Source organism: Mandrillus leucophaeus, unplaced genomic scaffold, assembly GCF_000951045.1.
Source record: "Mandrillus leucophaeus isolate KB7577 unplaced genomic scaffold, Mleu.le_1.0 Scaffold62, whole genome shotgun sequence".
NCBI classification, from domain to species: Eukaryota; Metazoa; Chordata; class Mammalia; order Primates; family Cercopithecidae; genus Mandrillus; species Mandrillus leucophaeus.
Window position 1 is genome coordinate 2,196,988 of NW_012106697.1, and position 27,419 is coordinate 2,224,406.

At 39.3% G+C, this 27,419-nt stretch overlaps 1 pseudogene; it reads right to left on the reverse strand.

The window, feature by feature from the left end:
• Positions 1-625: 625 nt before the first annotated feature.
• On the reverse strand, positions 626-26,642 carry LOC105553976 (annotated as a pseudogene).
• Positions 26,643-27,419: the final 777 nt, after the last annotated feature.

The following is a 27,419-nucleotide window of genomic DNA, read 5'->3' on the forward strand; positions in this document are numbered from 1 at the left end:
TTTCTATTCTTCTGCCTTGGCTTATTTTTTAGAGCACATATTGTTCCTGGCATAATTACGCATATTTCAGTATGTATTTGTTATCTCCTTCACTTACTGGTGGTAAGCGTTCATCAGATCAGGGACTAGATTTACTTTGTTCACAATATAGATATCAAGTATCTACAACAGTGCCAGACACATAGTAGGCATCTAATAAATATGTATTAGACCATGACTCTCAGTCTTGATTCATGAGTTCCAGCTGCTGGGCAAATCTAACTTGAGCTGCTGAGGTGATCCCATGGAAGAGCTGAGTTCTAAAGGATTTCCTAATGTCACACATGATAGAGATAGTAACAACACCTACCCACTATGTGGCAGATAATGAGCTCAGCTTTTTTTTTCCCTGGCTCTTTTGAAGATGTTTTCTTTTACATGAACTACTATGAAAGAAAAAATTAAATAACAAATAGAAATGTTTAATATGTTTTGATGTTTTCATATGATATACTATTTATTTATTTATTCATTCATTCTGTCACCCAGGCTGGAGTGCAGTGGCAAAACTACGGCTCACCTTAAAAGCCTACTATGCTTCCTAATTCTCTTGATTAGTTAGCATTGACAAGTCAACTTGAAATGGCTAGAGGGAGTCTACCAGATCATCATCAGTCTACTCTTTCTCCTCCTGTCTGTATTTCTTTGAGACATCATCATTATCTTCCACAGCCTTTCCTTTTCTTCGCAATTACATTAAGTGCAAGCTCAGCAGAATGACATTGCTCCAACTTCGGCTTCAGAACAGCAGTTTCTTCAGATCTGGATGGTACATACTTTTTTACTCAATTTCTCCTGCTTTTCATTATATCTAGTAACTGTGACAAGCAAGTTCTGTTCTCTCTCAAAACCAGACTGTCCAACAAACAACTTTCCATGGTAATTCCAGCCCTGAAGGCACTAGATAAAATGGCAGACAGGGCAATTTGGGAAGGTGTGTATAAATGGTAAGCAGCCGTCAACGTGATTCTATTACGAAGTTCATCACCTGTTTTCCTCAAAATGTCTGGATTCTCCAGCATTGCATAGTAAGTCTGTGAGGAGGCACTCCAGTGGTCTATAGGGGTTGTGGACAGTCAGATGGAAATGTAAGTTGCTGTATAAAATGTAGTTCATATTCCAAACTCTGTTCAAGTGTCTCCTCCTGTCTGAGAGAATTCCCCCAAAGGTTTCCAACAAATTGGGGACTAGATACATTCAGTTTATCTACTTTGTAGGCCAAAAATGCACACGTGAGCATTATTATCTGGGAGTGATAGTTATTACTTATTTCCCTTATTTAATCCTCAAGAAAAAGCTACCTCAGATTCTCCTTTTGAGATGAGAAACCAGAAGGATGGGCTTCACAGTTAAGAAGTAAGTGATGAAGCACAGACTGCGTGCTCCTAAGTTTCTCTCTTTAACACAGAGCACAAAGTCAAATGCCAATAGGGCCAAGCCATATTGAAAATGAGGGATACAGTTTGGGAATCACACAGTGTCCTTTCTTGCTTTTTCTTGTTTCTTGTTTTTGTTTTTGTTTAGAGATGGGTCTTGCTATCTTGCCCAGGCTGGACTGGAACTCCTGGGCCCAAGCGATCCTCTTGCTTCTGCCTCCTGAGTAGCTGGGACTACAGGTGTGTGCCACCACTGTACTAGGCTGCTTCTTGCTTTCTTTTGTCAACTCACTTTTTTATTTTTTATTTTTTGAGATGGAGGCCCACTCTGTTGCCCAGGCTACAGTGCAGTGGCACAATCTTGGCTCACTGCAACCTCCGCCTCGTGGGTTCAAGTGATTCTCCTGCCTCAGCCTCCCCAGTAGCTGGGATTACAGGCACCCACCACCATACCCGGCTGATTTTTTGTGTTTTTAGTAGAGATGGGGTTTCACCATGTTGGCCAGGCTGGTCTCGAACTCCTGACCTCAGGTGACTTGCCTGCCTCTCCGCCCAGCCTGTCAACTCACTTTTAATAGAAATCAGAGTGCAGATAGTATTTCTCTGTCATGAAAAAAACGGTATAGTCACTAATTCATGATAATGCCTCAAAGTAAGGATGCGACAAGGAGCCAGGAGGACTCTGGCAAGTTGGAGTATATGGGCAAATCCTGAACGGGAAGCTCCCACATGTCCCTAGCCAGTCACTGCCATCAAGTAAGACTGGCCCAGAGTAGCCAAATCTTCCACTTCCTCAAAAGAAACTAGAAATTCAGATTTTTATATGAAATATCCCAAGGTTTTAAATGTTAGGTAAACATGGACAAGCACTAGAGACCATAGAAGGCTTATCTGCAGGCCAGGACACAGAGACATGTCAGACCACAGACACCCTGGTTGTAAATCCTGGCCAGAGTCCTGTGCTGGGTATTACAGTGAAAGGATGAGATGTGGAGAAGGGAAGAAGGAGAGAGGGTGACATGTGAGACAGCTCAGAGATACATCATAAGGAAGGAAGGAAAGGCAAACACAAGACAGCGCCATTGCCCTATGGAATCATCACCCCACAAGCTCTCAGAGGAGGGAGAATTACTCCCATCTGGGGCAGCCAATGCAGGAATCATAGATCTGAGCAGACCCTGAAAGAGGCCAAGTGCTTGAATGAGTAGAAAGGTACCTCCATGTTTCAAGATTCAGACAAAAGAATGAAAGTGAAATGTTCTGAAATGCATGAGACGCTGTACACATTTAAAGAAGTATTTCCTATTTACAAAATAGAGCTGGCATCACATATGAAGTTTATATTGTCTATTTCTTGCACATAAGGGTTTGTTACCATCTTATTAAGACAACGTGTATTTTTGACTAGAGTGCTGAGCTATACAAGTTCTATTTTTAAATCAAATGGTTGTATGTGTATATTTCATACCTGGGAGTGCAAGTCACTGTATCTGTCTTATTCCATCCTTTCTTCCTTTGCATTTATTTATAGTTTCTTTGCTGAAAAAAATAAGTTGATTGTTACGTTGTTAGTTCCATAAAGGCAGTTTTGAAAATTCAATGTGCGCATATATTTTAAAGTGACTTTCAATAATTAGGGACTGATTTGAAATGTCTGGTAGTGACAGTTTCCCTTTGGCTTTCGGTAACCTTTCTGTCCTCAGTCTGGCAGCTGAAGGTTTTTGGTTTGTGGCTTTTAAAGTGGTGTTAAGGGACATATTTCTGCCTGAGAACAGAGCTGTCCACCCACACGTAGCCCAACTACACTACGCTCATGCAATTATAAATTAAATAATAATTTAATTTTAAAATATTTAAATTTAATATTTATATTCCATATTGGGCGATACATTTTAAAGACAGCAATTTTCTGATGAATGTTTTTAATTTTAAGCACTCTAATATAAGGAATAATAAAAATGACATTTTAGACTGTTCTGAATTTAGGAGCATAAATAGAGAAATTCGGGGCCTAGTTTTCAAGAATAGATGCTAACAGAATAAACAAAATTAAACCTGTCATTATATAAAATTTTTATTCGCCCTGTGCATGCTATTTTAATATGCATTTTATGGAGTTTGTAGGAAGTTTCATTTTTCGTTTGGAGGAAAAGATAGTGTTACACAGTATAGGTGATAAATCAGGTTTTCATAGTTATGTGCGTGATCCTTAAAAGGTGAACGCACTAAATATACCTCAAAGACACAGCCATTAACCTTAAAGTGGATTGCAGATTTGACCTGTGGGAAAGAGAAGTGCAAGCGAGGTGTAGAGGTTTGTATTAATACTCCCACTATTTGGTTATAGGTATTAGAATATTTGGACATAACGTTTATAGGCTAGCTCCATAGAGCCTCCTGGAAATCTTTATTTCACTGGTTTTCCAACTTGACTTCTGCCTTCCACCTCTGAATTCATTTCTTACTGTTGTACTACTGGTACCTAGAAGAATTTCTCTCGACTATTTTAACAAGCCTTCAGCTGGCTGTTTTCCCTACCTTATCAGTTCCCACTTACGTATCTTCACTCCTGTCATTAAGGCCATAAACAATGCAGTGAGTCAGACAGAAGTTTAAATTCCAATTCTGCTATCATTTAGCCCTGTGTCTTTGTGAAAATCATTTAATCTCTGTGATTTTTAATACCTTTGTTCATAAAATAAATACCTTCTCTGGTACTGTGGGGACTAAATCAGATGGGTCTATTCCCCACATCTTGACCACAGAATGTTTGTTGCCACGGATAAAGTCCCATACTGAAATGGGATGATTAGAGACACAGTCCCTCCTCAGCTCATCCAGCTCACCTTGGGTCAATCATTAGAATTCCCTAGGTTCAGCCGCCGCACCCAACAACTCAGGGGGCAGACGTGGTGACTCAGCCCAGCTGCTGTTCTTCCCGATCCACGTGCTCATTGCCTCCGCACAGCTGGGGAGAGTTTCCCCACCCACATCATACTATATTTGTTCATGGATCATGGTAATTATTTTTTAGATTTTAAAAAGCAATATGATGCAATGAAAAAGAGATGCCTTCCAATCCTTTTATGCCTACACACTAGGTGTTCGAGGGCAAAGGAAACAGCAGGTACTTGATAAAAGCTGATTACGTAAATATTCTCCCCAATACAGTGTATAGCATTAACCTACATAATACCAAATCACTACAAGCAGCACATCTTCTAGACTTAATTTCTTTGAGTCTATGAGTGAATGTTGATATTCTTTGTACAACAAAACAATCTTTTATGTCAATATATCCAGTGAGATTATAGAATTTTTTACATTTATTTCCAGGTTATATACTAGTTTTTTAAACAAATGTATACAAAAGAATATCAAAAAGTCTCATTATTATACTATTCATGTTGCTTTTGCTATTTTTATAAAGAAAATAAAATGTTTGCAAATGTAGACACATGTGTAACACCTTCCTGTCCTCAGTTATTCCATTCTAAGTTGGTCATTTTATCAGTTTTATGTTTTAGTCCAGAATATATCTGTGCATATATATAGCAGCCTATGTGCACATACATTCTTTTCTTATTTATACCTTATAACATGCTAAGTAAGTGCTCTATACCTCACTTTTTGCTCTTTATAAAATATATATATAGGCCGGGTGCGGTGGCTCACGCATGTAATCCCAGCACTTGAGAGGCTGAGGAGGACAGATCACGAGGTCAGGAGTTCAAGACCAGCCTGGCCAATATGGTGAAACCCCATCTCTACTAAAAATACACCTGTAGTCCCAGCTACTCGGGAGGCTGAGGCAGGAGAATCACGTGAACCTGGAAGGCGGAGGTTGCAGTGAGCCGAGATTGTGCCACTGCACTCCAGCCTGGGCGACAGAGCAATTTTTTTCTTATTAGAGAGGAGTCTCACTATGTCGTCCAGGCTAGTCTGGAACTTTTAGGCTCGAGTAATCCACCTGCCTCAGCCTCCCAAAGTGCTGAGATTCCAAGTGTGAGCCACTGTGCCTGGCCTCACTTTTTCCTCCTAATACTACTCCTTGGAAACATTTCCTTATAAGTTACGCAAAACCACACAACTTTTAAAAAGTGACTGCATAATATTCCATGATGTGGCTATCTCATCATTTCCATTCTAGCTCCCTTTTCATAGTTTCCTTAGCTGTTTCCAGTTGTTGGCTATTGTCATTGCCATTGCTGCTTCAATGCGCGTCCTTTTACTTTACATCTTGGAAAACTTATTTGAGTACATCCCAACTCTGTGATTGGGATCAAAAGGTATGTAAATTTATTTGTAGCTTATTTTATTTAACAACTTTATAATCCTTTTTCATGTTTAACCCTCTCAAAATCACTGCCCATTTTACAGATGGGACAAAGTGGGTAATTTGGTCAAAACACATGATCAGTTAACGTGTAGAGACAAAATTAGCGCTGAAACCTTCCTGCATTCTTCATTTCTCTTCTATCACTTCCAGCTGCATTTCCAATGAATTCCAGAGAAAAGGTCATCTGGAAAATTGGGTGTCTTCAATACATGGATTAAGGTGGCGGTTGACAAACCTTTGAAGAACCGCATGGAAAGAGATGCAAAGAAAGACACGCTGTGTTGTTTTTTTTCCCCCACAGACTGACCTCTTTGGAGTTACAATAAAGCCAAGCTTTTTTCTTTCCTTGTTTACCAGGTTCTATGCGAGAGAATAAAGAGAAAGATATTCGTGTTGATGAAAATGATGACAGATAAAATGTGTTTGAAGGCTATAAAAACTCCTTACATCTGGAGCAGCTGGCAGCCTGGGATTGGACTCTAAGGGGAGCTCATAGATATCTAATTTGAGCAATGGTTAAAAGTAAACTTGGGAACAGCTGATTCAGTGCAGTTATCTCTGGCTCTGGGAAGTTTTTGTGATGTTTAGAGGCTGGCACATAAAAATCCACATGACACATATTTGCTGAGTCTAATATCCTTATGAAAATGAACAGGGATGATTTACAGGAATATATTAGACACAGATGTTCTTATATAAACCAGGATATAACATGATATAGGAGGTAATGAGCCATTAAAATGGGCAGAAAATACTTGCTAATGTTTCAATAATTATGTACATTAAAATACACAAATAACATACAAATATCAGTGGCGTAGAAATCAATTAGATTAGATAAATTGTTAGTCATTCAGCAAATAATTATGGCCTACGACAAATAAGGCATCTTGCTACAAATCACAAGACACAGAATCTTTGTACCTCAAGTGTATTTCAGATCACACACGGGGGATACTGTCTCCAAAATGAAGAAACCTAGTACTTTAATAAAAGCAGAAACGAGGTGGGCCAGGGCCACAAAGCTATTTAAGCTATTGTGATTTTAAGCACTGGGCTGATCTTCAGCTCAAATTCCACATTGGAGCTTTCAGGAATGAGGAAGAGGAAAAGGCAAGGGCAAGTTGACAACTTAGTTGGATAAACTTACATGACAGGATTCTGATACGATAGGTCTCCAAGCCTCATTAGGAATTTTCATTCCAAGCTCTGATACATGCTGCCCTCATGATGCTTAAAATATACAGAATATGATGAGCATACACAAACTTCTCTAATATGAAATGGTATAGTGATACATGTGATGTGAGTCAATAAAATAAGTACAGCTAGAACAGTAGCAGCGGGGATGGAAAGAATGAAATGACTGAAGAACTATTGCTCTTGAGGAAGAAGCAACATGAGGGTTTTTAAGATTGGTGCAGGTGGTCTGGTGCAGTGGCTCATGCCTGTAATCCCAACACGTTGAGAGGCTGAGATGAGTGGATCACTTGAGGTCAGGAGTTTGAGACCAGCCTGGTCAACACAGTGAAACCCTGTCTCTACTAAAAATACAAGTTAGCCTGTAATCCCAGCTAATCTGGAAGCTGAGGCAGAAGAATCACTAGAGCCCAGGAGGTGGAGGTTGCAAAGAGCTGAGATCATGCCACTGCACTCCAGCCTGGGCCACAAAGCAAGACTATCTCAAAAAAGATTGTTGCAGGGGATGAAAGAAAAGTAAGAGGTGAAGCTCAGGATTTTGAATCTCTACTTGAGAGATAAGAAGAAAGGTGGCACTATTGGGCAAGATGCAAGGAAATGTGAGTTTGAAGTAGAGTTACCGCATGCTGAAGTCAATGAGCTGGCAGGGCTTCTGTGCAGAAATATCCAGCAGACCTTCGGAAATGCATAAATGGAGCTCTAAAGCAGTAACAGCACAAGGGTCACATGTTTGATTTTACTCTGCTTAGAAAGGATACTTGAATACATGGGTGAGGATAGGAATATATGCAAAACAACACAGAGAGGACAAGAAAATAGACCAAGATGAGCTGTCCATCTCACTGAAACAGGAACCAATGCAGGAATGAAAGAATGATAAGGTTCATGAGCCACGTGTACTAACACAAAAGCCGAGACAGGAAGGCGATCTGAAAAGAACTGGATGATTTGAGATATAAAACGTACCTTGCAAACAAAGGAAGTTGAGGACTGAGAAAGTGCCATTGAATTTGGTCCTGTTGGAAGTAAATGCTCAGTGCCGCCAAGTGAAAATAGCACTTGGGCAAAAGTTTCTCAGCAAGGCAATTTACTTCTATAGAAGGGTGCATCTCACGGATGGAGCAATGGCAAGAGCACACCGGACAAGGAAAGGGAAGGGGGTCTTATTCCTAACCCAGCTAGTCCCTACTGCTGTGTCTTTTCCCTATTGGCTAGCGTTAGACCGCAGAGTCTAAGCTAATTCCAAATGGCTATTTTAAAGAGAGCAAGGGTACGAGCTGGAGTGGTGGGGTGAGTAGTTTTGGTGAGAGGGACAGTTACAGAACAGGTGACTAAGGATACCTAAGGACAGAACAGGTGATAGAGGCTAGGAGGGGGTTGTTTATTGACACTAGGGGCAAGGAGGGTAAAGAACGAGGAAGTCAAACTTTAAAATGGAGAACAAAGAACAGGGAAGCTGAACATACTGACATATTGATTCTTTGAAGAGGAACTCAGAACTCATTGTACTTAACAATTTTTCTCTCTCTTGAATTTTAAAGGAAGTTAACAGGCTAAACTTTGAAGAGGAATTTACTGTATCCTACAGTCCATAGGATGTGATTGGTAATATTCACACTTGAGCTTAGCCAGGAGGCTGAGAAGCAATGTGATTGGTGATGTTCAATGGAGAAGATGGTGGTAGAGCAAAAGCCAAATCACATCTTAGCCTTGTCTATTGCAATCACCTCTCAATTGCACTTTCTACTTCTAATCTTTCCTTTCTTCAACCATCCTTATTTCTACCCAAAGTTATCTTTCTAAAAGCCAAATTTAGTGGTATCACTCCTTTGGTTAAAATGTTTTGATGGCTCCCGTTGCCTGAGGACTTCAAAGTTCTCCCAGTTGAGGTCACACTCAACTGATACCATTTGCTACAATCAACTGCATATTATTTGCCCTTCTTTAGCAGGTCCAAAGTTTTCACACCTTTTGCCTTTGCTAATGCTGCCCCTTCAAAATAAAATACCTCCTAATCTCTACCAATGGCCTACAACCTATCTCAGGTGTCTCCTCCTGTGTGAGGACACCCCTAATCCTCCAGGCAAAATGAATGCCTCCTCTCAATGCTTCCATAGAACTTTTCAGGGATTGCTATTGGGTCACTAGATCATGTTAACTGAATAATGATTTTTTTATATATTGTGTCTCTCCTAATGTGGTACAAAACATACGACAGTATTATATTCATTCTTACAGCCCCAGTACCTAGCATTGTCCACACATGTTGTTTTTCATTACTTTTGAATGAACGAATGCATAAAATAGCTGCTAAAATATAAGATGTTTGGGAATGGAGAGAGCTGAGCATGTTTGAAGGCAGAACAGAAGGAATAAGTCAAGGGAAACGATGGCTAACGCTGAGAGAGGGAAAGGAGGAGATAATTAATGGAGCTACATCCCGAAGAAGACAGGATGAATGATGTAAATAACAAAGATGGTGAAGTGAGACTTGGGAAGAAAAAGAGACAAATTTTCAACTGAACCAGGAGACTGTGGACAGGAGACCATAAGTGAATAGACGATCATTGAGCCCCTTTTATCCACCAGGTACTGGGATAGGTTATGTATCTTTGCTCATTACTTAGCATTACAAGCCTTGTAACCTGTCCCTTTACAGATGATCAGGCCAAATTGAAGGGTTTTAGAGTTTGGTTTTAGTCACATAAGTCAAGTTCGAATCCTGGGCCATTTTCTCCCAGTCTCCTGCTTTTTCCATGAAATAAAAATTGTCAGTGGTTGGAGGCCACACTAGGAGATCAGGAGGACAAGGCACTTTCCACTGTTAGAAGGCAAAATTAAAATGACTTAGAGTGAGTCTGGGCTGGATTCGTAGATAAGTGAAACCAGAATGCTGCTTACATTCACATAGGCATTTTCATCCTGCTCCTTTACCAGTTTGGGCTGAGAAAGAAAAGGCCACTGTTATGTTTTAGAGTTTCAAGAATCTTCTGAATGTTTCCAGCACTTTCCCTCGGATTCAGGAAGACTGTATTAGATACTTTATTCCACAAATACCCACGAAGCACATGCTATTATGTGCTCAGCATGGGGAATTTCTTATGAGATATCAAATAAGAATCAGACATAGTCCTTAAGGAAAAGATATTTTAATGGAACTTTGATAGAAAGAAAATCACTATTCCATGAGGAGAATATTACACATGCTGTAAAAGTGATTCAAAGAAAAAGATGAGACAATAATTGATCTGAATCTAATGATATATTTGGAACAGATTATATATTAAACCACGAAGGCAGAATAGGCATTCCATCAGAAAGAAAGGAATAAAGGAAAGGAGAGAGGAGGAACAGAGAGGGGAGGAGAGGAGGGAAGGGGAGAGGAGAGGAGGGGAGAGGAGAGGGGAGGGGAGGGGAGGGGAACAGATAACTTTGACTGTGAGGGACAGAAAGTTGGTTCAGGGAGCCAGAGGTAGTCCAGTGTGTATCATTGGAAAAGGCAAAAATTAAACACTATGAGTAACGTGTACAATTTTGAGTTACAGGCTAAGATATTATTAAGATCCATACCCAGCAGGCACTAGGGAGCCACTGAGGGTTGAAGAAAACTCCAATACAGGCAGTGTGATTTTACAGATTTGGGTCAAGTTTATTCTTCAAGTAAAATCCTTCTGTGGCTTCTCACCGCTGTTAGAATAAAGTCTAAAATCCATATCAGGCCCCTTCAAGTCATGCATCACCTGGTTTCAACCAAGCAGATTTTTAACTCACGATGGTGCCTCAGCCCTCCCAGCCCAGGGGTTTAACATATTCTATCCCCCAAAAAGACTCTCTCCCCTTCTTCCCTTGGGAAATGCCCCACTTTCTCTCAAATCTCATCATACACATCACCTTCTCAGGAAGAAATTATCCTCTGATATTCTAGGCTAGATGAGTTCCCCTAGTTATACCTTCAAGGCAAACTGTCCTTTCCAACATCAAATTAGAATTGTAATTCTATACATATTTGGATCATTACTTGGTAATGCCTGTCTGCCAAATTAAACTGTAAATTCCATGAAAGCAGGAACTATGTAAAACCGGCTAATAAACATTATCTCCGTGTCTAACACAGAAGAGTAATACATAAATCGGCTCAAGCCTATGAATGGTTGAAAATGACTTATTTGATGTGAGGCCCTGAGATGAAAAGACAAGGAAGCTGTTAGACATCTAGAAAAAGGGTTGTTGAAAGTATGACACAAATAGAAATGGAGAGCTGTGTTTGAGATGTATTTTACGAGTAGAAGCAGGCCAGGCACGGTGGCTCACACCTGTAATCCCAGCACTTTGGGAGGCTGAGGGGGGCAGATCACGAGGTCAGGAGATCGAGACTATCCTGGCCAACATGGTGAAATCCCGTCTCTACTAAAATTACAAAAATTAGCTGGACGTTGTGACTCCTGCTTGTAATCCCAGCTACTTGGGAGGCTGAGGCAGGAGAATCGCTTGAACCTGGGAGGCGGTGGTGGCAGTGGCTGAGATCACGCCACTGCAATCCAGCCTGGCGACAGCGAGACTCTGTGTAAAAACAAACAAAAAGAGTAGAAGCAGTGGGACTTGAAATTTATTGGATGGATTATGTCTAAGTAATTGGAGAGGCCTGATAAAAAAAATATGTAAAATGTTCCATTGATTTTCTGTCTTTCCTGATTTTAAAGAAATCCTTTCTCAGGTCAACTACAGTATCTCCCAATATTGCCATTCCTTTTATCCTACGCATTCTTTATAGAACAGTCTAAAAATATTTATTGAGCACCTACGATGTGCCTGGCACTCTTATGGGTGCTTGAAACACATCAGCAAACAAAGCAAGCAAAGATCCCTACATTCGTGGAGCTTACATTTTTGGCAGAAAGATACAGAACCTAAAGAGTAAACTGCAGATATAAGCATATTATAGTGTGCATTCAAAGGTGGTAGGTATAGGAAAAAGAAAAGTAGAACAGTGTAAAAGGGATCGATAGAAACAGCCCAGTGGCACTACCCCAGTTATCTAGAGCACATAACATGTATTAATTTTAAAAGCATCTCTCTTTTTCTGTTTGTTTTACTTTTAATGAAACCCAGAAACTTTCCAAGTAGGCATTCAATGAAATGTAATTGCTCTTTTTCTCATGTGTTTCCTGGAGATAAAATCCTCAAGGGCAGAGAAGAAGCAGGATATCACAGAAGTGGGAAGAAAGCTTCCTGGTTGGAGCTGGGTGGGAAAGTTCTGTACTAATACCCTACCCATCAGTTCAGGAGCTCTCAGCGCCTCTCCCGACGCAGCGCTCAGCATCTCAGCATCTCAGCATGTCAGCATCTCAGCATAGTTCTTCAGACTTCCTCAGACTTCCTTTTTTTTTTTTTTGAGACAGGGTCTTGCTCTGTGGCCCAGGCTAGAATGCAGTGGCATTATCTCAGTTCACTGCAACTTCCGCCTCCCAGGTTCAAGGGATTCTCATGCCTCAACCTCCCACGAGGCTGGGACTGCAGGTACCCACCATGACACCTGGCTAATTTTTGTATTTTTAGTAGAGACAGGGTTTCACCATGTTGGTCAGGCTGGTCTCAAACTCCTGACTTCAAATGATCCGCCCGCCTCAGCCTCCCAAAGTGCTGGGATTACAGGTGTGAGCCACTGCACCTGGCCTGTTCCTCAGACTTCTAACCAACTCCTTAATTTTGTTATTATACTCTGAAAATATTTTCTTAGGCTACTTTTCCATTTCTCACTTTTCATCAGTTTCTTCTCTCCAAAAGTCTTTCATGGCCTTACTAACCTACTGGAAAGCACTGAACAATGCCTTTTATTTGTGGGTGAAAGTTGTTTCAAATAACTAGTTTGCTATGCTTAATTTTTCATTCATGAATTATAATTTTTTCATGGCTTTCTGAATAGTATTAATAAAATTTGCATATTCATTCTAACAGTAAATAACATAATAAAAGATAATAAATATTTAATGACTTTTCCTTAACTTTTAGAAAACAGTTGGAACAATTCAACCTGTTAAGACAGTGTTTACTTAGAAACTGACTTCTCAAAACAGAAGGTAGATACATTTTTTAATTGCTTATAACCTAAACAGTAAGAAAAGAATAAATTAACTTCATTATCTTAGTCTACAGGAAGACTATTTTTTAAATGAAAGAACAGTTTGCTAAATAGATTCCAATTATTTAAATCAATTAAAACTTAACTACAACAAGTTTAAAAGTCAAATATTTAATTATTATTTTCATTTTTTCCCAATAATGGAGTTATTTTGTTATATGAAATTAAATGTACTGATTATTTTGGCTTTGGGCGGACATGACTTTAATGTGTTTATAGGTTTTCAATTAATGCATCAGTGATTTCCATAAAATTCTAGATGCTTGACTTCTCCTTTAAAAAAAAAAAGTTTAATACTCCTCATTTCTTCCTGTCTGCTTCATTCATGTATACATTCATAGTCCCCTCTGTCCCTGAAGGTATATAAATTGACAATCTCAATTCATTGATCAAAGAAAAAGTATCAGAAATGGACCCTATTCCTCAAAAGGCTTGCAACGTAGTAAGAGTGACAAAAAATAAGTAATAAATTCAAAAAATAATTAAATACAAAAAGGCAACTTTAATAGGATGTTAACTTTGTTTCTTCTGCATATATTGAATTTTCAGTTGAGATACTATCCCCACTCCTCAAAATAAAGCAAAAGCTGGGAGCAATGCCGTAGGTGCCAAGCCACCTCAAAGGCAGGAAACAGACATTGAAGACGGATCCGATGTGAGAGGATAAGAATTCCTTTGGGAATTTGCTGGAGAGTTGTGGTACCACGATACCGGGCAGGGGAGTGTTTCCCTGTAACCTTAATCCAGTTGACGAGGACTTAAGCACAGTCACCCAAAATGTTGAATGTGTGTCTTTGGTATCTCAGAAACCCAGAGACTGATGTCTGACTTTTCCAGCACCAACTTGGTGGCCTACTGGAACAGAAAGAGCTGAGCTGGGAGTGAGCTACACAAACATCACAGGGTTCCTCCCCAGCAGAAGCAAAGCAGGTGTGTGTGTAAGTGTGTGTGTGTAAGTGTGTGTGTGTGTGTGTGTGTGTGTGTCTGGTGTATTGGCAAGAAAAAAATTAGAGAAAGATTTGAGGTTTTGGTTTGACTCTGAATTCAACTTTTTAAAACCAAACCTGAGGGGCCATTAACTTTTTACCTGAGAGTAATCTTTAAAAGTATGAGATTACTTGAGATTTTACCCCGAGGCCTGGAACTACAGTTTGTTGGAAGTAGGTCGAAAGGTGGCAGGAGAAGGAAATGATGACGTTGTTTCCTTCAAGTGCCCTTCCCAGTCCTGTGCTTTCAATGAAGTGACACAATCGATTGGAGTGAGGGACCACCAAGTTCACTATGAACTACAGAAAATTATTCATCCAAATAAAAGAGATGGGTATGCATTGCAGAGAACAACACAATTTTCATGAAAAAAGATTGACAAAGAGTTGGGGGCCAGTTACAGAAAACTTTAGAGTTTGGACATCATAAAGTCTGGGGACACATTAAACTGTGGCCCCATTGCCTAAAAAGCTCAGCAGATCATTCTGCAAAACTAATTAAAACCTGAAAATCGACTTTGGACATAGAGAATAAAAATACACTATGTCTTCAAATGTTCTGCATTTTCTTTAAGAAATTTGTATTAAATGGCTTATCAAAGCCTGTTATTAGCCCCCACTATTAAATATACCAAGTAAATCAAGATGTAAACAAACATATTAAACTACCATTTCATTAAGGGCACAGTTTGAAAGTTAATCGGATGAGAAGTGAATAAAGACAGGAAAGGAAACAGTGTGAGTGAGTGGTTCAAAAGAAATGATAGACTGGAAACATCATTTGAAGAGCAATACAGCGAGGAAGTAGATCAAAAGATAACCTCTTCCCAGGAGTTTCTTGTGTCATTTAAAATAATTTTTCATGTATGGAGGTAAGCATGGTTCTAGGAAAAGAATTTTGAACTTAAAATCGGTGGGTACAAACTGTTGTTGTACCTAGTTGTGCATCCAACTCCTGAGTATATTAATTGTACATTCATTATATGAGTATACTAATTTATGCTAATTGTTGGGAAAGACAGTGCCCCCCTCAGTCTCTTGGGCTCTTACATGTCTTACTGGGTTTATCAAGAATGCAAAGTGCTGACGGCTCTTTTCTGGGGCTGTTTCTCAGGGTCATGTTTGCAGAGCAACCTAGACAGGTGATGTCAAGTCTCTCTCTGGGACAAAGATCTTGTTTTCTTACTGCTTGCTCTAAAAGCAATGGATTCCCCAAATTCAGTGTTCCCTGGCTACAGGCAAACCCGCTGCGAGTATAGCATCCATCTGGGCCCCTCCACATCTCTCCCATGAGATTTGAAGAAGGGACAAAGGAAACAAACACAAACATGATGATGCTCATGCTGCTGATTGAGCTTTGAGTGCCGAAGTCCTTTGTTTCTGACCCAGGAGTCTTGTGTTTTGTGCCAGTATCCAGGAAGCATTAATTGGCTAGTTTACTCGCTTATATGCAGGGTGAAATATCAGACCCGACATCATCATTGATATGTGTAGTCTTTACCATGCACATGACTTCACCTGGTTGGGTATATCACTCAAGAATATTCGAAATACTGTATTTGGAATATTATGTTATGCTACTAGTCTAATCATTCCTTACTTGTTGGAGAACTGTTCATTGTTACTGCCTCAAAGCAGATTAATAACATGTATATACCTGAATAATTCAGAATCCTTTCCTTACTTATTTAAGATATCCATCTTTTAAATAAGCTTGATCAACAATTTCTCTTCATTTGAACCTCCCAACTCTTCCCCTTTTCACCAATTTGTATTGGCTCTCTTTCTCCTCCAGAGGCCTGTTTGAACACACAAGACACACAACTTGAATTAAAAATAGAGAGATGGTCTGTTGGGGTCTCTTCTCTACTCATACTGTGACATTGATTGCAACTTGAACATGCCAAGGAGTTACCTCAACCTTATAACAATATATAAAATAATAAACAGATGTGGCAACATAAAAATATTGCTATAATCTTGTAAACGGCAGATTGAAGTAAGATAATTATGAGGATGAATAGCCTTATTAGTGTCAAATACAATAGTATTTTCGGTAAGTGTGTGACAGAGCGTCTTCTATTCCTTTGCAACCAATGGTGAAGACTGGTGGAAATATGAACTTTTTCTCAGATTCATAAAGGCAGAAGAAGAGATAGTGACATAATTATAATTATATTAAGAAGCATGGTTGATTGGTTGTCAGCACACTTACATTTAACAGTCTTGGGTGTTTTTACATGATAATGGCATAATGACAGTAATGAACTTAGAAGTTATTCTTAGCAAAGTATCACAGCAGAGTGCAATCGATTTCTGCAGAAGCTATAAATGCAGTCTTCAACCTTATAGGTTATTGTAAATGCAAAGCACAAATTCTCATTCATAACTACTTAATTAAAGAACATTATTAGTTTACCTGTAATTGCTTTAATTTATCACAGTGTTACAATTTATAAGTAATGTGTGTTATTCTCCAGTAGTTTTATTGTAATTACACATAATTTACAATTCACATTACCGGATTTCTAATTAGCCTCTAAATATTCCTGGTTATAAAAATGAAAATACTATTTTAAGGAGAATAGGATAATTAACAATGTATTAAATCTATTGGCTGTCAAGCATTTAACAAACAATAAAGTCAACTAATTCAGGCGATTTCGTTGATGGGTTATAAAATTTTATAAAGTTATGGAGTGCAACTTAGTCATTCCTTGAGATGCTGCCATTAATAACGCTGTTTCAAATTTATCTTGGTAGAACTCTGGTCCACATTATATTTGGCAAAACAACACATCCAGCATCTCCTTTTATGTTTGGGTGGATGGCACTGGAGAGGGGCCAGTGTAGATATCCATCAGAATATTCCTAAACAAGCTTTCCTAATGTTAGAGTTTCCAAGTTACTTGACTTGGAAGGTGGAATAGTGACAATTTCAATCAATTGAATCTATTGTGATTCTAGAGATTGGGAAAGATAATGTGGTTAATTTAGTAAAATCACTATTTTGAATTTCCTTCAAAGTTTGTAAACAGCCTTGTTTTGGATGATGTAGCAATAGGCCAAAGTCACATGACTTCACCCTTTCATTTGAAGATAACTAATGAAAGACATACAGTGAGCCATAATGTTCTATGGAATATGCAGCCACCTCTACAGTGTGTTTTGAAAGGTCTTCAAAATTCAGTACTTTTAAATAAACCTGAAATTTCTATCATTAGAAACAATCCTTGCGGTTAGGCATTGATCCAGAAAGCTTCCATAAATGCAACTGTAATATGTACACTGAATGAAATATGAATAGTCTTCATCACTGAATTCACAAGAATTCATTTTTAGATGAGATGATATCAGGCAAGAGGTAGAAGGGACAGAGAAAATACTGTCAGAAAATAAAGAAGAGAAGAAAGTTCTGTTGAGGCAAGAAACTTAGCTAAAGTAACATAAAACTATGTACGGTAGGATGGGGATATGTCCAGCAACCCAAAGAACCTTGTGATGTTTCTGTGTGCCAGGACAGAATAGATCATTGAAGAAAATTGAGACTGGCATCCTTGCTTGGTAAGTTTGTCTAAGACCAATCGTAAAATCTCCCTCCTAAGGTTTTTTGGGTTTTGGGGTTTTGTTGCTGTTTTAAATCCTGGTCCTCGAAGCTGTTGCACTTCCCTACCTTTAATGAAAATGGAGCTTTCTATAATTCAGAATAAAAATAATTGATTATAACTTTTTAAATGGTATCCAAAAGATATGGTCCTGGTGTGGCTGGCAAAATGGCCAAATAGGAACAACTCCGGTCTACAGCTCCCAGCAAAATCAATGCAGAAGGTGGTGATTTCTGCATTGCCAGCTGAGGTACCCAGCTCATCTCATTGGGACTGGTTAGACAGTGGGTACAGCCCATGGAGGGCAAGCAGAAGCAGGGTGGGGCATCGCCTTACCCAGGAAGTGCAAGGGGTCTGGGAACTCCCTCCCCAAGGCAAGGGAAGCCATGAGGGACTGTGCTGTGAGGAACGGTACACTCCGGCCCAGATACTACACTTTTCCCATGGTCTTTGCAACCCACAGACCAGGAGATTCCCTCGGGTGCCTACGCCACCAGGGCCCTGGGTTTCAAGCACAAAACCAGACAACTGTTTGGGCAGACACCAAGCTAGCTGTAGGAGTTTTTTTCATACCCCAGTGGCACCTGGAACGCCAGTGAGACAGACCCATTCACTTCCCTGGAAAGGGGGCTGAAGCCAGGGAACCAAGTAGTCTACCACCCATGGAACCCAGCGGATCCCACCCCTGCGGAGCCCAGCAAACCAAGATCCACTGGCTTGAAATTCTCACTGCCAGCACAGCAGTCTGAAGTTGACCTGGGAAGCTCCAGCTTGGTGGGGGGAGGGGCGTTTGCCATTACTGAGGCCTGAGTAGGTGTTTTCCCCCTCACAGTGTAAATAAAGCCACCAGGGAGTTCAAACTGGGTGGAGACCACAACTGCTCAGCAAAGCCACTGTAGCCAGACTGCCTCTCTAGATTCCTCCTCTCTGGGCAGGGTGTCTCTGAAAGAAAAGCAGCAGCCCCAGTCAGGGGCTTATAGATAAAACCCCCATCTCCCTGGGACAGAGCACCTGGGGGAAGGGGCAGCTGTGGGCACAGCTTCAACAGACTTAAATATTCCTGCCTTCCTGCTCTGAAGAGAGCAGCGGCTCTCTCAGCACAGTGCTCAAGCTCTGCTAAGGGACAGACTGCCTTCTCAAGTGGGTCCCTGACCTCCGTGCCTACTAACTGGGAGACACCTCCCAGCATGGATTGACAGACACCTCATACAGGAGAGCTCCAACTGGTATCTGGTGGGTGCCCCTCTGAGACAAAGCTTCCAGAGGAAGAAACAGACAGAAATATTTGCTGTTCTGCAGGCTCGTCTGGTGATACCCAGGCAAACAGGGTCTGGAGTGGACCTCCAGCAAACTCCAGCGACCTGCAGCAGAGAGGCCTGATTGTAACAAGGAAAACTAACAAACAGAAAGGAATAGAATCAACATCAACATAAAGGACGTCCACAAAAAAAAGCCCATCCGAAGGTCATCAACATCAAAGATCAAAGGTAGATAAATCCACAAAGATGAGGAAAAACCAGTGTAAAATGGCTGAAAATTCCAAAAACCAGAACGCCTATTCTCCTCCAAAGGATCACAATTCTTCACCAGCAAGGGAACAAAACTGGATGGAGAATGAGTTTGATGAGCTAAAAGAAGTAGCCTTCAGAAGGTAGGTAATAACAAACTTCTCTGAGCTAAAGGAGCATGTTCTAACCCAATGCAAGGAAGCTAACAACCTTGAAAGAAGATTAGACGAATTGCTAACTAGAATAACCAGTTTAGAGAAGAACATAAATGACCTGATGGACCTGAAAAACACAGCACAAGAACTTCGTGAAGCATACACAAGTATCAATAGCTGAACTGATCAAGCAGAAGAAAGGATATAGGAAACTGAAGATCAACTTGATGAAATAAAGCATGAAGACAAGATTAGAAAAAAAAGAATGAAAAGGAATGAACAAAGTCACCAAGAAGTATGGGAATATGTGAAAAGACCAAACCTATGTTTGATTGGTGTGCCTGAAAGTGACGAGGAGAATGGAACCAAGCTAGAAAACACTCTTCAGGATATTATCCAGGAGAACTTCCCCAGCCTAGCAAGACAGGCCAATATTCAAACTCAGGAAATAAAGAGAACACCACAAAGATACTCCTCAAGAAGAGCAACTCCAAGACACATAATTTTCAGATTCACAAAGGTTGAAATGAAGGAAAAAATGTTAAGGGCAGCCAGAGAGAAAGGTCGGGTTACCCACAAAGGGAAGCCCATCAGACTAACAGTGGATCTCTCTGCAGAAACCCTACAAGCCAAAAGAGAGTGGAGGGCCAATATTCAACATTCTTAAAGAATTTCAAACCAGAATTTCATGTCCAGCAAAGCTAAGCTTCATAAGCAAAGGAGAAATAAAATCCTTTACAGACAAGCAAATGCTGAGAGATTTTGTCACCTCTAGGGCTACCTTACAAAAGCTCCTAAAGGAAGCACTAAATATGGAAAGGAAAAACCAGTACCAGCCACTGTAAAAACATTCCAAATTGCAAAGACCATCGACACTATGAAGAAACTGCATCAACTAACTGGCAAAATAACCAGCTAGCATCATAATGACAGGTTCAAATTCACACATAACAATATTAACCTTAAATGTAAATGGGCTAAATGCCCCAATTAAAAGACACAGACTGGCAAATTGAATAAAGAGTCAAGACCCATCAGTGTGCTGTATTCAGGAGACCCATCTCACATGCAAAGACACACATAAGCTCACGATAAAGGGATGAAGTAATATTTACCAAGCAAATGGAAAGCAAAAAAAAAAAAAAAAGCAGGAATTGCAATCCTAGTCTTTGATAAAACAGATTTTAAACCAACAAAGATCAAAAGAGACAAAGAAGAGCATTACGTAATGGTAAAGGGATCAATGTAACAAGAAGAGCTAGCTATCCTAAATATGTATGCACCCAATACAGGGGCACCCAGATTCATAAAGCAAGTTCTTAGAGAACTACAAAGAGACTTAGACTCCCACACAATAATGGTGGGACACTTTAACACCCCACTGTCAATATTAGACAGATCAATGAGACAGAAAATTAACAAGGATATTCAGGACTTGAACTCAGCTCTGGATCAAGCAGACCTAATAAACATCTACAGAACTCTCCACCTCAAATCAACAGAATATACATTCTTCTCAGCACCACATTACACTTATTCTAAAATTAACCCCATAATTGGAAGTAAAACACTCCTCAGCAAATGCGTAAGAATGGAAATCTTAACAGTCTCTCAGACCACAGTGCAATCAAATTAGAACTTAGGATTAAGAAACACATTCAAAACCGCACAACTACATGGAAATGGAACAACCTGCTCCTGAGTGACTACTGGGTAAATAACAAGATTAAGGCAGAAATAAGTTATTTAAAACCAGTGAGAACAAAGACACAATGTTCTAGAATCTCTGGGACAGAGCTAAAGCAGTGTTTAGAGGGAAATTTATAGCACTAAATGCCCACAGGAGAAAGCTGGAAATATCCAAAATCGACACCCTAACATCACAACTAAAACAACTAGAGAAGCAAGAGCAGGCAAAATCAAAAGCTAGGGGAAAACAAGAAATAAGTAAGATCAGAGCAGAACTGAAGAAGATAAAAACACAAAACACCATTCAAAAAACTAATGAATCCAGGAGCTGGTTTTTTGAAAATGTTAACAAAATAGATAGACTGCTAGCCAGATTAATAAAGAAGAAAAGAGAAAGGAATCAAATAGACACAATAAAATATGATAAAGAGGATGTCACCACTGATCTCACAGAAATACAAACTATCATCAGAGAATACTATAAACACTTTTATGCAAATAAACTAGAAAATCTAGAAGAAATGAGTAAATTCCTGGACACATACACCCTACCAAGACTAAACCAGGAAGAACTCTAATCCCTGAATAGACCAATAAAAAGTTCTGAAATTAAGGCAGTGATTAGTAGTCTACCAACCACAAAAAGCCCAGGACCAGACAGATTCACAGCCGAATTCTACCAGAGGTACAAAGACGAGCTGGTACAATTCCTTCTGAAACTATTCCAAACAATAGAAAAAGAGGAACTCCTCCCTAACTCATTTTGGAGGCCAGCATCATCCTGATACCAAAACCTGGCAGAGACACAACAAAAAAAGAAAATTTCAGGCCAATATCCCTGATGGACATTGATGCAAAATCTTCAATGAAATACTGGCAAACCAAATCCAGCAGCATATCAAAAAACTTATCCATCACAATCGAGTTGGCTTCATACCTGGGATGCAAGGCTGGTTCAGCATACACAAATCAATAAATGTAATCCATCACATAAACAGAACCAATGACAAAAACCACCTAATTATCTCAATAGATACAGAAAAGGCCTTTGACAAAATTCAACACCCCTTCATGCTAAAAACTCTCAATAAACTAGCTATTAATGGAACATATCTCAAAATAATAAGAGCTATTTATGACAAACCCACAGCCAATATCATACTGAATGGGCAAAAGCTAGAAGCATTCCCTTTGAAAACCAGCACAAGACAAGAATGCCCTCTCTCACCACTCCTATTCAACATAGTGTTGGAAGTTCTGGCCAGGGCAATCAGGCAAGAGAAACAAATAAAGGGTATTCAATAGGAAGAAAGTCAAATTATCTCTGTCTGCAGATGACATAATTGTATATTTGGAAAACCCCATCATCTCAGCCCAAAATACCCTAAAGCTGATAAGCAACTTCAGCAAAGTCTCAAGATACAAAATCAATGTGCAAAAATCACAGCATTCCTATACACCAATAATAGACAAACAGAGAGCCAAATCATGAGTGAACTCCCATTCACAATTGCCACAAAGAGAATAAAATACCTAGGAATACAACCTAGAAGGAATGTGAAGTACCTCTTCAAGGAGAACTACAAACCACTACTCAAGGAAATCAGAGAGGACACAAACAGATGGAAAAACATTCCATCTCATGGATAGGAAGAATCAATATCATGAAAATGGCCATACTGCCCAAAGTAATTTATAGATTCAATGCTATTCCCATCGAGCTACCATTGACTTTCTTCACAGAATTAGGAAAAGCTACTTTAAATTTCATATGGAACCAAAAAAACAGGCCATATAGCCAAGACGATCCTAAGCAAAAAGAACAAAGCTGGAGGCATCATGCTAACTGACTTCAAACTATACTACAAGACTACAGTAACCAAAACAGCATGGTACTGGTACCAAAATAGATATGTAGATCAATGGAACAGAACCTGTCTCTTATACACATCTAGATGTGTATAAGAGACAGCTTCTGCACAGCAAAAGAAACTATCATCAGAGTGAACAGGCAGCCTACAGAATGGGAGAAAAATTTTGCAATCTATCCATCTGACAAACGGCTAATATACAGAATCTACAAGAAACTTGAACAATTTTACTAGAAAAACAACCCCACCAGAAAGTGGGCAAAGAATATGAACAACACTTCTCAAAAGAGGATATTTATGTGGCCAACAAACATGAAAAAAAGCTCATCATCACTGGTCATTAGAGGAATGCAAATCAAAACCACACAATGAGATACCATCTCACACCAGTTAGAATGGTGATCATTAAAAAGTCAGGAAACAACAGATGCTAGAGAGGATGTGGAAAAATAGAAAGGCTTTTACACTGTTGGTGGGAGTGTAAGTTAGTTCAACCATTGTGGAAGACAGTGTGGCATTTCCTCAAGGATCTAGAACCAGAAATACCATTTGACCCACTGATCCAATTACTGTGTATATACCCAAAGGATTATAAATCATTATGCTATAAAGACACATACACACGTATGTTTATGGCAGCACTGTTCACAATAGCAAAGACTTGGAACCAACCCAAATGCCCATCAATGATAGACTGGATAAAGAAAATGTGGCACATATACACCATGGAATACTGTGCATCCATAAGAAAGAATGAGATCATGTCCTTTCCAGGGACATGGATGAAGCTGGAAGTTTCTCAAGAAACTAACACAGGAACAGAAAACAAACCACCGCGTGTTTTCACTCGTAAGTGGGAGTTGAATGATGAAAACACATAGACACAGGGAGGGGAACATAACACACTGGGGCCTGCCAGGGAGTCGGGGGCAAGGGGAGGGATGGCATTAGGAGTAGTAGCTAATGTAGATGACGGGTTGATGGATGCAGCAAACCACCATGGCACGTGCATACCTATGTAACAAACCTTCAGGTTCTGCACATGTATCCCAGAACTTAAAGTATAATAAAAAATAAAATAAAATAAGAAAATGTGTGACTGCATGAACCTTTCTGAAACCTAATCAAACCTGAGGTTAGAAGTTCCTGAATTGAACTTTAGAAAGAGTAATAAATATATTGTCTTGCAGTTATCAATCAGAAAAAAAAGATGTGGTCCTAAAATCATAAATTGTATTTATAGTTCAAGGTGTATCACCATAACTGCAAATCATCTACTAAATTCATCTGCCTTGAAATTTGGTTGTCATGAATAAACTAAGTCCCATTTTAAAATAGTACACCAATTATACTCACAACCATGAACTGTTAATAGCACAAATCTATTCTATGAACTTTTGTCATCTGACATTGAAATACTCACACCCCCATCTAGTACCGCATTATATTCAGAGACATAACCAAAGAGGCTTCCAAAGACTGTAGCCATTTCCAGCAAATCAAGGGTTAAGAGGTCTATCTTGTGTCTTCCATTAGTGGGTGTCACTGTGATGAAATTAACAAAGCCCTATTCTGAAGACTTTCGGGACCAGCTTGGAAGCATTTTGTGATAATGGTGCTCATTGTAACTGGATTTGACCTGTGGTTAATTCATATCAGCAACTAAAAATGCAGGCATTTAACTACACTGAATTTAATTCTAGCCCAAACCAAGCTTTTTAGTCAGCCTACAGTATCACAAGAAATACTGTAGGATTGAATAGTTAGCTGCATTCAATCAGACTCAATATATTTTTTATGTATTTTTAGGTGAGAAATGTGAAATTGAGGTGTATGGGATGTCTGCATTTCCTTCTCTTCCTGGCTATCTTTATTTAATATGCTCAAATCAGTTATTAGGTTATGAATGTGTCTCAATTATTTCTAGAAACAGGTTGATGAAATTGATTTTTCTACAGTAAAATTCCCCTTTGTGTGTGTGTGTGTGTTTTGTGTGTGTGCTTTTAAATCACACTTAAACATACATAGGGATATGATGTTGGACAATGCGCTAATTGAAGGGAAGAGTTTAATGGACCTCATAGAGGGTAAGGACATGCCGTACCTCAGTTGACTGCTTCTCGGTTAGGACTCAAACGCTATCCCATTCTTCCTTTTGGGTATGACTTGAGTCTGTACAGTGCATTACATAAATGATTTTCCATGGCTTTTTAAAAGGCGGTGCATATTAATATTTTAAACTGAAGTAATTGCTTCTTGCTCAGCAATGGGTTTCATTTATGAGTGTTTATCCTCAGCAAATGGAAAGTATGGTTAATCTCAGTTAAAAATTGGTTCTTTAAATAGCTCTAATTACATTCTGTTTATATTTATATGTATTAGACACTTAAGATTTAATCGGTAGCAGTTCTAACAAACCATACTGTTTATTAGCTGGTTTTAAATTATTGTTATGGATGGGAGTTGAATAAGAAAATAAGTGATTTGTCTACTATCAAACACAGAAAATAAAAGATGGACCAATGCTTAAAAAAGAGTTTTTAGCATAACTTCAAATTTTAATATAATTTATGAGAAAGAGGTCATATTAGGTCAATTTGTTTTCTTTTTTCTTTATTTTTTGAACTCTAACAATAGAAAAAAATGTGGTGTCTAATGGCATAAGATTAGTGGAGTTTTTGTTTTCAAAAATTATTAAGATCCTCGTGTTCGAGTGCTAGAAAAGAAGGGACTAAATTTTGCATTTTAATTCATATTTATTCAGAAGAAAAACTTACATGAGATATAACATGTTGATTTTTTAATGAAAAAAATTTGTTTTAAGTTGATGTGATGCTAGGTTAAGTCAATTTAATTTGCTTAAATTCTATGTTTTGATTAAACAGAAAAGACCTTGTTGGATTCTGCTTCTTTCCTGAGAAATGTATCAAAGGACTTCCTGGAATCTTTGAATAAGACTTCTGAATTACACATGGCTCACACACAGTGAGTTAGGAAACTCGCAGTCATTTTATTGACATTTAATTTTCAATTTGTTTTATTGTAATTTTCAAGATATGCAAAATGAAGTATAATTCAAAAGACAAGTTATTAATAACACCTGTATCTCTGTGGAACTAAAAACATTTGTGATTGTTTTCAAAAGGCAATAGTATTCCCAGAAAAGAAGTTTGTAGAAGTATTAGTGTCATTTTATAAATAAGGAAGATGAGACAAATATTACAACTGCTTTACATTGTGAAAAATGTAATCATTTTATCTCCACCTTAAGCTCCGAGCTCTGTCCCAAGAGCTATAAGCCACCATAGCCTGCTAGGCTAGTTCTTCTTTTGTAGAAACTCATTTCTCTTTTGTTTTCTATTTCTGTTGCTACTTTCTAGAGCATGTCCTGGCTACCTTATGCCTGAAAATAAAGCCTTGCAAATTCAGTCTAGTCACTCTCTCTGCCCAGCTACAGGACTCCACTATGGCACTTGTCCCCTTAAGCACCCACAATCATGCCACTCTTCACTCTCAAAGCTGCCAGGAGATGGCCTCTCTCTATTGGATAAAAGCCCACGTGCTCATCTCTGCATGCCGGGCACTTCTGGATCCGGTGCCTTTACCAGGCCTTCAAACTTACCTACTAGTGGTCTGCAAAACTCTCGAATCCCAGCCAAGTCTCATGTCCATCTCAGGTTTTTCCTCCTCTGTACCGATGCCTTTCCATTTTCTTGAAGGACATTCTACTGACATCGGGCCTTACGGAAATCTCCCCTATTCTTGAAGCCTCAGACAAACCTCATTGCCATTATGTTACGTTCCAGATCTGGGTTCCGAATGCATTTGTTTTATATCATTCATATGTCATGTATCCTATTTACCTCATAGCATAAATATTCATATCCTTGTTCATGTCCAAGCTATGTAACTCTAGCTTGGCACATAATAGTACTCAGTTCATATTTGTAAATAGATATTTATTACAGGATTAATGAATGTCGCTCAGTGCTGAGTGCTTTATTTTGCATAATTAAGAATCAGGGCTGGGTGCAGTGGCTCACACCTGTAATCCTAGCACTTTGGGAGGCCAAAGTGGGTGGATCACCTGAGGTCAGGAGTTCGAGACCAGCCTGACCAATATGGTGAAACCCCGTCTCTACTAAAAATACAAACAAATTAGCCGGGCGTGGTGGCGTGCGCCTGCAGTCCCAGCTACTTAGGAGGCTGAGACAGGAGAATTGCTTGAACTTGGGAGGCGAAGGTTGCAGTGAGCTGAGATTGCGCCACTCCACTCCAGCCTGGGCGACACGGTGAGACTCCATCTAAAAAAAAAAAAGAAAAAGGAAAGAAAAAGAATCAGATGTGAGAGTGGCTGACAGGGAATATTTGAATTAATTAATTAATTAATTACTTTGTAGAAATTGTGAGTCATCTCTTTCACCTACCCTTCACACTCTTTCAATAACCATTTCTTTCTCTTCATCATTTCCTGATTTCGTCCTGTGCAAGATGTTGGTGCCAGCCATCTGG